Below are 15096 nucleotides of genomic sequence, written 5' to 3' on the forward strand. Positions count from 1 at the left end.
TTCATTAGCCATGTGTGGCTAGTGACTACTGTTTTAGACAGCACAGAAGTACAGAATATATCAGTAATTGCAGAAAGTTTTGTGGGACAACACTGGTCTGGACAGTTTTTTAAAAATTTATGTCTTTTAAAAATATTTTTTACTACATAACTGTTTTTATTGAGGCATATTGTATTTATAAGTTGCACATATTTTAAATGTTTAAGTTGATGGCTTTCTTTGAATTAAAATCTTTTATATGGAGATAATTGTAGATTCACATGTAGTTGTAAGAAAAAATGCAGAGAGATCCTGTGTACCCTTTACCCAGATTTTCCCAATGGTAACACCTTGCAAAATTATAATACCACATCCAGGAGATTGATATTAAATCAGTGAAGGTACAGAATATTTCTATCGCCACAAAGATCTTTCATATTGCCTTTGTATACCCATACCAATCTATTCCCCATTTGTATAATTTTGTAATTTTAAGAATGTTATTTAACTGGAATCATGTTGTGTGTATCCCTGTGAGACTGGCTTTTTTCATTCAGCATAATGCTTTGGAGATTCATCCAGGTTTTAGCATATATCAGTAGTTCATTCCTTTTTATTACTGGGTAGTATGTTGGATGTACCACAGTTTATTTAACTATTTACCCATTGATGGACATCTGTGTTGTTTCCGATTCTTGGTTATTATAAATAAAGCTGCTTTAAATATTTGTGTAAAGGTAACTTATGTAAAACATAAGTTTTCGTTTCTCTAGGATAAATGCCCAGGCGTGCAATTACTGGGTCATATGATAGTTGTGTGTTAATATTTTTAAGAAACTGTCAAGCTGTTTTCTGGAGTGGCTGTACATTTTACATTACAACCAGCGGTATATGAGTAATCTGATCTCTCTTCGTCTCTTTAGCCCATTTAATAGGTATGTGATGATAAGTCATTGTGTTATTAATTTACATTTCCCTAATGGCTAATGATGCTGACTTTGTTTTCATGTGTTTATTTGCCATCTATATATCCTCCTGGGTTAAATGTCTCTTTGTGTCTGTATTAGTTTGCCAGGGCTGCCATAACAAAATACCACATATGGAGTGGCTTAGATAATGGAAATTTATTTTCTCACAGTTCTGGAGGCTAGGAATCCAAGAACAACGTGTTGGCAGGTTTGGTTTCTCCTGATGTCTTACTCTGCTTAACAGATGGCATTTCTCTTGCTGTGTCCTCAACATGGTTTTTCCTTTGTGTATATGCATCTCTGGTGTCTGTGTGTCCAAATTTTCTTTTCCTCTAAGGACACCAGTCACACTGGATTAGGGCCCATCCTTATGACTTCACTTTAACTTGATTCCCTCTGTAAAGGGCCTAGCTCCAAATACATTCACATTCTGAGGTACTAGAAGTTAGGGCTTCAACAGATGGATTTGGGGGGACACAACTCAGCCCATAATAGTATCTTTTGCCAATTAAAAAAAAATTGATTGTTTATTTTACTGTTGAGTTTTGAGAAGTTTGTGTTTTCATTTTTGTTTTTAATACCCTAGACACTAATCTTTTGTTGTGGGTTGCAAATATTTTCTCCCAGTCTGTAGCTTGTCTGTTCATCCTCGTAACAGGGTCTTTCTCAGAGCATAAATTTAAATTTTGATGAATTTCAGTTTATAAATTTTTTTCTTTTATGGATTGTGCTTTTTATGTCAAGTTTAAGATCTCTTTGCCTAGCTATAGATCCAAGAGTTTTTTGCCTTTTTCTTTTTTAAACAGTTTATGGTTTTACATATAACATTTAAGTTCAGGATCAATTTTGAATTACTTCTTGTATAAATTGTGAGAATTAGGTTGAGCTTCATTTTTTCTCCCCCTATAAATGTCCAAGTACTCCAGCACTATTTGTTGAAAAGCTTATTGTTCCTCCATTGAATTGCTTTTACATTGTTGTCAAAGATCAGGTGAGCATGTTTGTATGTTTTTATTTCTGGGTTCTGTCTTCTGTTTCATTGATCTATGTGTCCATCTCTCAGCCAGTATGACACAATCTTGATTGTTGGAGCTATATAATAGGTCTTGAAATTGAGTAGACTCCTTCTTCCTACAATTCTTTTTTTTTTTAAATTATTTTGCCTGTTTTAGTTGCTTTTGCATATAAATTTTATTTATTTTTAGTGTTTATTTAAAAAATTTTTTTATTGGAGTATAATTGCTTTACAATGTTGTGTTAGTTTTTGCTGTACAATAAAGTGAATCAGCTGTATGTATACATATATCCCCTCCCTCTTGGACCTCCCTCCCACCCCCCACCCCACCCATCTAGGTCATCAGAGAGCGCCGAGCTGAGCTTCCTGTGCTTTATAGCACGTTCCCACTAGCTATCTATTTTATTCATGGTAGTGTATATATGTCAGTCCTAATCTCCCAATTCGTCCCACCCTCCCTTTCCTCCCTGTGTCCACATGTCTGTTCTCTACATCTGTGTCTCTATTCCTGCCCTGCAAATAGGTTCATCTGTACCATTTTTCTAGAGTCCACATATATGTGTTAATATATGGTATTTGTTTTTCTCTTTCTGGCTTACTTCACTCTGTATGACAAACTCTAGGTCCATCCACATCTCTACAAATGACCCAATTTCATTTCTTTTTATGGTTGAGTAATATTCCATTGTATATATGTACCACATCTTCTTTATCCATTCATCTGTCGTTGGACATTTAGATTGTTTTCATGTCCTGGCTATTGTAAATAGTGCTGCAGTGAACATTGGGGTACATATGTCCTTTTGAGTTATGGTTTTCTCAGGGTATATGCCCAGGAGTGGGATTGCTGGGTCACATGATAGTTCTCTTTTTAGTTTTTTAAGGAACCTCCATACTGTTCTCCATAGTGGCTATATCAGTTTACATTCCCACCAACAGTACAAGAGGGTTCTCTTTTCTCCACACCCTCACCAGCATTTATTGTTTGTAGATCTTATGATGATGGCCCTTCTGACTGGTGTGAGGTGATACCTCATGGTAGTTTTGATTTCCATTTCTCTAATAATTAGTGATGTTAAGCATCCTTTTATGAGCCCCTTGGCCATTTGTCTGTCCTCCTTGGAGAGATGTCTGTTTAGGTCTTCCGCCCATTTTTTTTTTTTAATTAAGTTATTTATTTTTGGCTGCATTGTGTCTTTGTTGCTGTGCGCGGGCTTTCTCTAGTTATGGTGAGTGGGGGCTACTCTTCATTGCAGTGTGCGGGCTTCTCATTGTCGTGGCTTCTCTTGTTGCGGAGCTGGGGCTCTAGGCGCGCAGGCTTCAGTAGTTGTGGCAAACAGGCTCAGTAGTTGTGGCTCACAGGCTCTACAGCGCAGGCTCAGTAGTTGTGGCACACGGGCTTGGTTGCTCTGCAGCATGTGGGATCTTCCCAGACCAGGGCTTGAACCTGTGTCCCCTGCATTGGCAGGCGGATTCTTAACCACTGTGCCACCAGGGAAGCCCCGCCCATTTTTTGATTGGGTTGTTTTTTTTGATATTGAGCTCCATGAGCTGTTTGTATATTTTTGGAGATTAATCCTTTGTCCGTTGCTTCGTTTGCAAATATTTTCTCCTGTTCTGAGGGTTGTCCTTTCATCTTGTTTATGGTTTCCTTTGCTGTGCAAAAGCTTTTAAGTTTCATTAGGTCCCATTTGTTTATTTTTGTTTTTATTTTCATTACTCTAGGAGGTGGGTCAAAAAAGATCTTGCTGTGGTTTATGTCAGAGAGTGTTTTTCCTATGTTTTCTTCTAAGAGTTTTATAGTATCCGTTCTTACATTTAGGTCTTTAATCCATTTTGAGTTTATTTTTGTGTATGGTGTTAGGGAGTGTTCTAATTTCATTCTTTCACATGTAGCTGTCCAGTTTTCCCAGCACCACTTATTGAAGAGGCTGTCTTTTCTCCATTGTATGTTCTTGCCTCCTTTGTCATAAATTAGGTGACCATGTGTATGTGGGTTTATCTCTGGGCTTTCTATTCTGTACTATTGATCTGTATTTCTGTTTTTGTGCCAGTACCATACTGTCTTGATTATTGTAGCTTTGTAGTATAGTTTGAAGTCAGGGAGCCTGATTGCTCCAGCTCCGTTTTTCTTTCTCAAGATTGCTTTGGCTATTCAGGGTCTTTTGTGTTTCCATACAAATTGTAAAATTTTTTGTTCTAATTCTGTGAAGAATGCAATTGGTGATTTGATAGGGATTGCATTGACTCTGTAGATTGCTTTGGATAGTATAGTCATTTTCACAATATTGATTCTTCCAATCCAAGAACATGGTATATCTCTCCATCTCTTTGTGTCATCTGATTTCTTTCATCAGTGTTTTATAGTTTTCGGAGTACAGGTCTTTTGCCTCCTTAGGTAGGCTTATTCTAGGTATTTTACTCTTTTTGTTGCAGTGGTAAAGGGGATTGTTTCTTTAATTTCTCTTTCTGATCTTTCATTGTTAGTGTATAGGAACGCGGGAGATTTCTGTGCATTAATTTTGTATCCTGTAACTTTACCAAATTCATTGATTAGCTCTAGTAGTTTTCTGGTGGCATCTTTAGGATATTCTGTGTATAGTATCATGTCATCTGCAAACAGTGACAGTTTTACTTCTTCTTTTCCAATTTGTATTCCTTTTATTTCTTTTTCTTCTCTGATTGCCATGGCTAGGACTTCCAAACTATGTTGAATAAGAGTGGCGAGAGTGGACGTCCTTGTCTTGTTCCTGATCTTAGAGGAAATGCTTTCAGTTTTTTCACCATTGAGAATGATGTTTGCTGTGGGTTTGTCATGTATGGCCTTTATTATGTTGAGGTAGGTTTCCTCTGTGCTCACTTTCTGGAGAGTTTTTATCATAAATGGGTGTTGAATTTTGTCAAAAGCTTTTTCTGCATCTATTGAGATGATCGTATGGTTTTTATTCTTCAATTTGCTAATATGGTGTATCACATTGATTGATTTGTGTATATTGAAGAATCCTCCCATTCCTGGGACAAATCCCACTTGATCATGGTGTATGATCTTTTCAATGTGTTGTTGGATTCTGTTTGCTAGTATTTTGTTGAGGAATTTTGCGTCTATGTTCATCAGTGATATCAGTCTGTAATTTTCTTTTTTTGTGATATCTTTGTCTGGTTTTGGTATCAGGGTGATGGTGGCCTCGTAGAATGAATTCAGGAGTGTTCCTCCCTCTGTAATTTTTTGGAAGAGCTTGAGGAGGATAGTGTTAGCTCTTCTCTAAATGTTTGATAGAATTTGCCTGTGAAGCCATCTGGTCCTGGACTTTTGTTTGTTGGAAGATTTTTAATCACAGTTTCAATTTCATTCCTTGAGATAGGTCTGTTTATATTTTCTAATTCTTGGAAAATTGTACCTTTCCAAGAATTTGCCCATTTCTTTGAGGTTGTCCATTTTATTGGCATATAGTTGCTTGTGGTAGTCTCTTATAATCCTTTGTATTTCTGCGGTGTCAGTTGTGATCTCTCCTTTTTCATTTCTAATTTATTGATTTGCATCCTCTCCCTTTTTTTCTTGTTGAGTCTGGCTAAGGGTTTATCAATTTTGTTTATCTTCTCAAAGAACCAACTTTTACTTTTATTGATCTTTGCTATTGTTTTTTTCATTTCTATTTCATTTATTTCTGCTCTGATCTTTATGATTTCTTTCCTACTACTGACTTTGGGTTTTCTTTGTTCTTCTTTCTCTAGTTGCTTTAGGTGTAAGATTAGATTGTTAATTTGAGATTTTTCTTGTTTCTTGAGGTGAGATTGAATTTCTATACACTTCCCTCTTAGAACTGCTTCTGCTGCATCCCATAGGTTTTGGGTCATTTTGTTTTTTTGTCATTTGTTTCTATGCATTTTTTGATTTCCTCTTTAATTTCTTCAGTGATCTCTTGGTTATTTAGTAGCACCCTGTTTAGCCTCAATGTATTTGTGTTTTTTACAGTTTTTTTTTTCCTGTAATTGATTTCTAATCTCATGGCGTTGTGGTCGGAAAAGATGCTTGATACGATTTCAATCTTCTTAAATTTTCCGAGGCTTGATGTGATCACCAAGATGTGATCTATCCTGGAGAATGTTCTGTGTGGACTTGAGAAGGAAGTGTATTCTGCCACTTCCGGGTGGAATGTCCTATAAATATCAATTAAATCTATCTGGTCTGTTGTGTCATTTAAATCTTGTGTTTCTTTATTTATTTTCTGTTTGGATGATCTGTCCATTGGTGTAAGTGGGGTGTTAAAGTCCCCCACTATTATTGTGTTAATGTCAATTTCCCCTTTTATGGTTGTTAGCATTTGCTTTATGTATTGAGGTGCTCCTGTGTTGGGTGCATAAATATTTATAATTGTTATATCTTCTTCTTGGATTGATCCCTTGATCATTATGTATTTTAGAATAACCTTGTCTATATACACAAAAAGTCTCGCTGGGCTTTTGATAGGAATTGCATTAAACTTATCTGTCGATGTGGGGAGAATAGACATCTTAACCATTTTTAGTCTTCCAATCCATAAATATGGTATGTCTGTCTATTTATTTAGATCTTCTTTGATTTCTTTCATCAGTGTTCTGTGTCTTTTAGCATAAAAATACTGTATATGTTTGGTTATGCTTAATTTCTATTCTCTCACGCCCACTGAAGGCATTTCTTCAGCAATTCTCTACTCATACTTCTACCTCATCAGTTTTTGACTCTACCAGATCATTTCTACTAGTAGTCATTTCTCCCATCCTAAAAAGAAAATCTCAAAACCCACACCATGTTTTCCTTTGATTCCACTTCTTTTCTGCCTACTGCCCTATTTCTTTGCTCTTCCTTGTATCAAAACTCCTCAAGAGATTTGCCTGTACTTGCTGTTCCCAGTTTCTTTCATTCCATCTTTTCTTTAATCAGTTCTAGTCTGGCATGTGCTTCTACCTTGGCAAAGCAACACGAAATCTATATTGCTGTATCCAGTGGTTAACTTGTGGTCCTCATCCTTGTTGACTTTTCAGCAGCATTGATATAGTTGATCTACCTAAATTAACTTTTTTTCTATTTGCTTCCGGGAAATGCAGGTCAAAACAAGATATAATTTAGTACCCATCAGATTCCTCCAAAATTAAGTCTGGTAAATCTAAGTATAGTGAAAAACACATACATTGCTAGTGAGAGTATAAGTTGGTACTGCCACTTTGGAAAGTATTTTAATGACAATAAAGTAGAAGATACTCAAAATCTCTTAATCCAGAAGTTCCAATACTAGGTGCTTACCCTAGAGAAACTTTTACAGATGAGACCTGTATAAGATTGTTCATTGCAGTATGATTTATAGTAGCAAAAAAGTCTCTTAGTAGGGGAATGTATGTGGTTTATTCATGTAATGGAATACTGTCTAATAATTTCATTAAATAAACCAGAACTACATGTTTCAGCACAGGTAAATCCCAAAAAACATAATGTTATGTGAGAAATACTAAGTATTTTAAGATACAGTTTTGTATAATAGGATGTAAAGTGGGATTTTTTCTTGTCATCTAAGCAGTTTTCTTGGAGCTCAAAACTGAGGACAGTAGTTGACAAAGGAGCCCTGCAGTATAAACAGAGGTGCTGAACCTGCTGGAAAGTGGCTGTGATTTGTACTGGAACTCTGTTACCTCTAGTCTATACAAGATAAAGAGACACTTTAGTGGGAGCAAAGGGTTCTTGGAAGAGTTATCAACCCAAGAGGGAGTGCTGTAGTGTTTATATTGTCTTCCATGTGGGTTGCAAACAATTCCTCTGAAAGATTGGGGAACTTTTCAGCAGGAAAAATATTTCTCTGGCTGAATGTCTGCTGGGTTGTGGAAAATAGTTAGGCCTCCCTAGGATGCTGTCTGAGTGGAGTGTTAGAGAATTCTTGGAAAAGGGTGATTTGGGTCCCCTGGAATTACTGATGGCCCAGACACTGGGGGCAGCTGCTGCTTTACTGGGGAAGTGTAAAGGTAAGCAATATATAAAATAACCATACAGTGGAAGAGCCAGGAGAGAGAGCTTCCTCTGTGTGTCCAGTGATGTTGAATTAAAGGTGTTTCCTTTGGGCCAAACAAACACTTTAGAGGCTAGACAGGCTATAGCCATCTTGAAAGAAACTTACCAAAGAGAATTGCCTGCTGGGCAGAAGCAACCCCAAAGTTATACCAGTGACATAGGAGCTGAGGACTTTTTAGAGGTAAGCTGAAGAATGTCTCTTCTGCACCAGAGAATGTTACAGAGGGAGGTTCTGTCAAAGAAAACCAGAGCTGACAGTAGTTAAAATGGTAAAAATGGATTTCATCCAGGAACTATTGTAATAGGGGGAAAGGAGCCCTCAGTATAAAACTGGGCTCAGTTCTGAATACAGCAAGGACAATTGGAGATTTATAGCCAACAGGCAGAATGAGGGGGGGTGGGTGGTCAGTGGAGGGAAAATACTAAGAGGAGACATCAAGGATAGGGAGATTCTTGCTAAACCAACTTAACAGGATTCTTGCTGAGGGCAAGCCAGGGTGATCAGATAGCAAGGACAGGAAATTCTCTAAACTGACTTAGCAGGATTCTTGCTAAAGCTGGACTATGCAGTCCCAGTAAGGATGGGAGCCAAGGTCAAGGCCTAGTTGAGAAGAATGCTCAGAGGAGTCTGACTGCAGTTTGGTCAAGGAGAGAGTATTTCAGAATTCTCAAAATGCCCCACATGAGAGAGGCAACAGTTGATACTGCCAATGACTGAGGATATTTGATAGCTGAGAGAAAACTACAAACAGCACCTAGCCTATGTAATATTAACTTTGCCTCTTTACTTCTCACTTTTCCACCTTTATTCCCATCTCTGGTAAGCAGAATAATGGCTTCCCAAAGATATCAAATTTTAAACCCTGGAACTTGTCCTATAAGTGTTACCTTATAAGGGAAAAAGAATCTTTACAGGGATGATTAAATTAAGGGTCTTGTGATGGGGGAGGTCATTCTGGATATCCAGGTGGACCCTAATTGCAATTACACATATCCTTATAAGAGGGAGGCAGACAGAGATTTGAACACACATACAGAAGGAATAGCCCTTATGAAGCAGACCAGGGAGATTTGAAGATGCTGGCCTCAAATATTGGACTGATGTCACCACAAGCCAAGGTATGCCAGAAGCCACCAGAGTTAGAAGAGGCAAAGAATGGCTTCTCCCCTAGAGCCTCTTTAGGGAACATGGCTCTGCTGACCCTTTGTGATATTGATGTTTGATTTTGATCTTCCGATCTTCAGAACTATAATATAATAAATATGTGTCCTTTTAAGGTGCTAAGCTTGTAGAAATCTATTAGAGGATCAATGGGAAACTAACACATATACCATCACACAGTACTATAATAATTTGTTTGCGTAGTAGTGAGAACACAGATAACAGGACAGTTGACTCTGCCTGAAGGAAACAGGGAAGGCTATGGTGACTTTTGAAGTGTGAATTGAAGGATTTGTAAAAGTCTGCCAAACCTGAGATGGGGTGTGCCTTCTGAGTAGAATAGCTAACATGAGCAAAATGATACTGAGGTTTTTAAAGTACATGACTTCTTGGAATGGCTGGTATAAATAAACATGTATGATGCTTGGAAGGAAATGATGAATATTAAAGCTGGAAAAAGTAAGGTGGGGCCAGACCATGGGTTTTTGTATGACTGCTGAAATGTTCTTCATTTACTCTATATGCATGATTTTAAGGATTTTAAGCAGGGGAGTGATTGGAACAGCAGTGTAGACAGACCTTTTAAGAGGATATTGTAGAGGCAAAACAGAAAAGGACAGAAAAAGGTGGTCAAGTAGACATTTGTATCTAAATGCAATGTTATTCATTCTCTGGAATGGATTTGAATAAGGACGACTTAACAACTTTATATATAATGCAGAAACAGTAAGGGCATTGCCTGTTTAAAATGGAAAAAAAAATAAGGAAATAAGGATGTACTGTCATTTTTTTCTAAAATTGCATTTGATGTTTCTGCCAATGCCGTATGCCATGAAATGAAAGACGACACTTATTTTCAGATTTGATTGTATTCTTAGACTATTCAAAGAGATCATAAAAAATTAGAGATTATAATTTTAACAATGTGGCTAGATACAAGGTAAATCTGTACATTAGTAGTACTCCCATATACTACTTATAACCAGCTCCAAAATGCAATGAAAATGATTTATATAGGTCCCCATCTGCATGCTACTTACTAGACTAACTCTCAGAGTTATAGTAGTCAGGATAAGCTAGGTTTTGCTGCAGTAGCAACCCTAAAATCTTAGTGGCATACGTGTCAGTAGTTTGCTACACATGCATTATGGCTGCTCTGGGACCCAGACTGATTATCTGCTCTCTGGAACATTGCCAGTTTCCATGGCCGACGAGAAGTGAGAGTGAGGAATTGCATACTGGCTCTTAAAACCTATTCTCTGACAGCAACATGTCTCTTTTATTCATATTCTCTTGGTTAAAAGAAAAAAGTCAATCACTTGGGCTTACTTAATTTTCCAGGGGCCAAGGACATACAAAACTACCATGTGCTTGGGAAAAGACCTGGAAATATTTGATGGGTAGCACTAATGATTATGGAAGTATTTTTTTTTTAACAACTGATTATCAATTTATTAAAAATGTTGATTTAAGCATCTGCACTGGTGACTTCAGCCTCGACTCCTGGCTCAATACTGATGGAAGTGATCTGCTTGACAATCTCAAGACTGTGCAGGTCAATGAGTCCCTTGTGGATCCTCATCTGGAAAAGATCCCAAGTCTTAGAACCTTCACCACAAGGAGTTTTCCTTGTAGTTATTCTCAGAGTCTTGGTAGGCATCTGAACTGGTCCTTTTCACTTTGAGATTCTTTTCCTTCACGCCTCTGATCAGGTCAGCACATACCTTCTCCAAAGACTTCACGTTGTGGCTGGTGAGGGTGATTCTAATGCAGTGAATCACCACCTGGGGCTCCATGGGAGTCTTTCCATTATCTTTAAAAGCCATGGCTGCGGTGCGGCTTCCTGACTGACTTGTTCCTTGGCGAGAGAGAACAGCGGTAAGTTAGGAGCAGGAGTGGGTGGCCCGAGGCTCCGCTGCAGCGGTAACCCTGTCTTCCTCCAAGTGCTATGGTAGTATTTAAATATAAAAGTCAGGACCAAAAATGCCTAAGGGAAAAAATGTGCATGATTATAAAAGTATAATCCTTGAAACATATCAAAAGCATAGATAACAGCTCTAAAAATGGAACAGAAGTGTTTAGATCAGTATGAAAAGGTTAGTATCTAATCTTCTCTATACATAAAAATCAGATTCAAATACATTAAACAAACAAATTTCAGGACCGAAATAGAATAAAATGGCCAAAGGATAGGAACAAGCAATTCTCAAAAGATGATATAGGATAGGAAAATATATTTAAGGTTGAGAGTTCAAGTATTATCTACTCTATTTAAATTAAGGGATAATTTAAAAATAACACCTAGAGTCAGTGAGTTTATGGAGAAATGGTTAATCAGATATTGATGATGGGATTATAAATATAATCCCTTTGCAAAAACAATTTAGATATTGTATCAAGAACCATAAAAATATTCATACCCTTTAAGAATCTCTCTCTAGGAATTTACTCCAGTCAATACATTTTTGACCAGAAATGTATTAAGGCCACAGGCGTTAGTTTCTACAAAAATCCCCTGGTCAATAATGGGTTAAAAAGAAGAAATGTTAAATGAGTTAAAGGAAGTATTTTGTTGTAGTGAGGAAAAATCCATCCATTTATTCTTTTTTTTTTAAAGTTATCCTTTTTCTTGGTTTGTGTTTTAAAATTATTATGTAAGTTTAAGGTGTACAGCATTGTAATTCAAAATCTGTATACACTACAAACCAGGAGTCTAGTTATAATCTATCACCATACAGTTGATCCCTTTCACCCCTTGCTCACCTCCCCCCAATCCCCTTCTCTTCTGGTAAACATTAATCTGTTCTCTGTATCTATGAGTTTGTTTTTGTTTTATTTTGTTTTATTTTTCTAGATTCCACACGTGAGTGAAATCATACAGTATTTGTCTTTCTCCTTCTGACTTATTTTACTTAGCATAATACCCTCAAGGTCTGTCCGTGTTGTCGCAGATGTCAGGATTTCATTCTTTTTTATGGCTGAGTAGTATTCCATTGTGTATGGATATACCACATCTTCTTCATCCCTTTATCCATCGATGGACACCTAGGTTGTTTCCATGTCTCAGCTATTGTAAATAATGCTGCAGTGAACATAAGAGTGCAGATATCTTTTTGAATTAGTGTTTTTGTGTTCTTTGGATAAATACCCAGAAGTGAAATAGCTAGGTCATATGGTAGTCCTATTCTTAATTTTTTGAGGAATCCCCATACTATTTTCCATAGTGACTATTCCAATTTACAGTCCCACCAACAGTGTACAAGGGTTCCCTTTTTTTCACATCCTCTCCAACATCTGTCATATCTTGTCGTTTTAATAATAACCATTCTAAGAGGAAATGTAAAAGGGAAGAATATAAAATATATGAATACTGTGATTCCAGACTAAAGATGTATAAATATTTGGGCAAATAAAGATTATATAGCAGTATTGAAGGAAATTTGCAAAATTAGGTTAAATTAAAAAATAACACTTCTTCCTAAAAACACATACTCTAGTCTAATAGTGAAAAAAAACCCTGACAAATCCCAGTTGAGGGTCATTCTACAAAATACCTGACTAGTTCTCAAAGCTGTCAAAGTCATCAAAAATAAGTAAAGTTTGAGGAATTGTCATAGCCACGAAGAGCCTAGGGAGCCATGACCACTTAAATGTAATGCGATACCCTGGATGGAATCCTGGAACAGAAAAAGGACATTACCTAAAAACTAAGGCAATCTGAATAAAGTATAGATCTCAGTTAATAATGTATTAATATTGATTGAATAACAACAAATGTACCATACTAATGTTAGATGTTAATAATAGTGGAAACTGGGTGTGTGGAATATGGGAACTGTGTACTGGTTTTGTAAATCTTAAACTATCCTAAATAAAAATAATCCTAAAAATAAAGTTTTTTTTTCTTTTCTTTCTTTCTTTCTTTTTTTTTTTTAAGGAGAGGGAGAAAAATACACATATAGGCATTTGTTCATCAAATGTTTGTGGAAGGAAAAAAATGTGTGCCAGAATTATGTATATTGTTGCAAGTATGTATATACATATAGATTAATACTAGAAGGAAATGAAGTGAAAACCAGTTTTTAGTGAAGCTAGAAGGTGATGAACATTTTCCTAGTCTAAAATTTGTTGGAAGCAAGCAAAGTGAATTTGATAGTTTGGATTGAGACAGTGGTGGTCCTACAGCATAAAGAGAACCTACCTATGCCTCAAGTTGGTCTCTCTTTTTTAAAAGCAAAAATCACATACTGTTAGCCAGGGATTGGGGACCACAGCAGAGCATATAATATAGCAGAGACTTCTTACTTACTGAAAAAATTGATTTGAAATCTTTCCATTATATTACCAAATCATTTTTGTCCAATCTTCCCTTAAAGAGGGTACATCCAATAGATTAGTAAGAAATTGTCTTGAGTGTAGTGCCATTTGCTGGCACTGTTAATTAAATACATTTTAAAAGAAAGTTATTTTATAATTTTGTAGTGGCTACTGCTTTTCCTTATCTTTCATTGTTCATTTGGTTATACGTTTAATGCTTATGCTGTCCTCTCATTATATATTCCTTTTTAAAAATCCTTATGGTATTCCTAGAATTTAGTTCATTACTACCTAGGTTTTAAGAAGGTCTCACATTTGGCTCCTCAGTTTTGGCTAGGACTTAAAAATGAATCAATTACGTATAGAGACTTTTTTTCTTTCTTCTTGTCAACAACGCTTTATATTGTTCTAGTTTCATCATATACATTTAATGGAATTAAATTTGATAAGCTCAAAATTAATATAATTAACTACAGTTAGCTTCTTGATTCACAGTCCAGCCTGTTAGAATGATACCTGACAGCAGACATTTGCACAGTGCAAGTTACAAGCATATGGTTAAGCCCTACTGGTTTGCTAATTCATCTGTGTATATTTATGGGTTAATGCACCAAAGGCAGGCAGGTAATGTGTCTTGTAGGTAACATGTATGTGCCCTAGAATTTTATTGAATTGATTTTGTGCTCTCTCTCTCTCTCTCTGTTTGGAAATGCATTTATATTGAGAATTACGGCATCTTTTCATGCCTATATTTGCCATTGTATTTTGCCCTCTTTGAATTATCTTCATATTCTGTGCCCATCTTTCAATGTGTTGTTACTCATGCTTTTCTCAGAGCTTTTTTTTTTTAAACATTAAGACGATTATTACTTGATATTCTTATATTTACATCTTTGACCTGACTGGAAGTTATCTAATATAAGAAGTGAGATGGGAATCTTATAGGAAGAGTCCTTGACTGAGGCCTGGTCCTGCCGGGTAGTCACTTCTCTAGGAAGCCTGGGAAATTGATCTGCCCTTTAACTGGTCTTTCATTAAACATTCAGGAAAGTCCTAGAGCTGTTTTGAACAAGTTACTTAGACCTGGTGAGCACCAGACATACGGTCAGAGTCTCCAGAACAGTCAGGAGAGTCCAGAGTGGCACAAAGACTCCCCAGAACAGGAGGGTGCATGCTTCTCTCACCAGGAGAATGGTATAGGCATCTACCTGTATGTTCTCATGGGATGTGTTGCTGACCTGGGAAGCTTCCACCTGGGAGCATGCTGCTCTGAATTCTGCTTTATGTGGCCCTACTTTTTCAGACAAGTTTCAGCATCATATGCCTTTAAAGAAACTATATCCTTGGCTGTATTTGTTAGCGTCTTTCTACCAAGCACATCACCCTTCTATGTTGGAGCCTGTTGAATTTTTTTTTTATCCCAAATGACTAGCCAGTTGTCCATTTATACCATTTACTGAATAATATGTCTTTCCCTCCTGATTCTAATTCTCATTCTTCAAGCTCTATTCCACTGCCCTATTTATCACTGCAGTACTCCTGTTTTTTCTTTAGTTTGCCGTCTGATGTATTGTAATTAATGGCAGGGCAAGTCCCTGCCCTTACCCTTCTTTCGGAA

The 15096-nt window shown here is 36.8% G+C and overlaps 1 protein-coding gene and 1 pseudogene across 6 annotated transcripts in view; one reads left to right on the plus strand and one right to left on the minus strand.

The window, feature by feature from the left end:
* ZDHHC17 (zinc finger DHHC-type palmitoyltransferase 17) overlaps positions 1–15096 on the plus strand; it is a 128860-nt gene that overhangs the window by 10627 nt on the left and 103137 nt on the right. The window lies entirely within an intron of this gene.
* LOC137775400 (small ribosomal subunit protein uS10-like) lies at positions 10630–10987 on the minus strand (annotated as a pseudogene).

This window comes from Eschrichtius robustus, chromosome 13 (genome assembly GCF_028021215.1).
Source record: "Eschrichtius robustus isolate mEscRob2 chromosome 13, mEscRob2.pri, whole genome shotgun sequence".
Taxonomy (NCBI): domain Eukaryota; kingdom Metazoa; phylum Chordata; class Mammalia; order Artiodactyla; family Eschrichtiidae; genus Eschrichtius; species Eschrichtius robustus.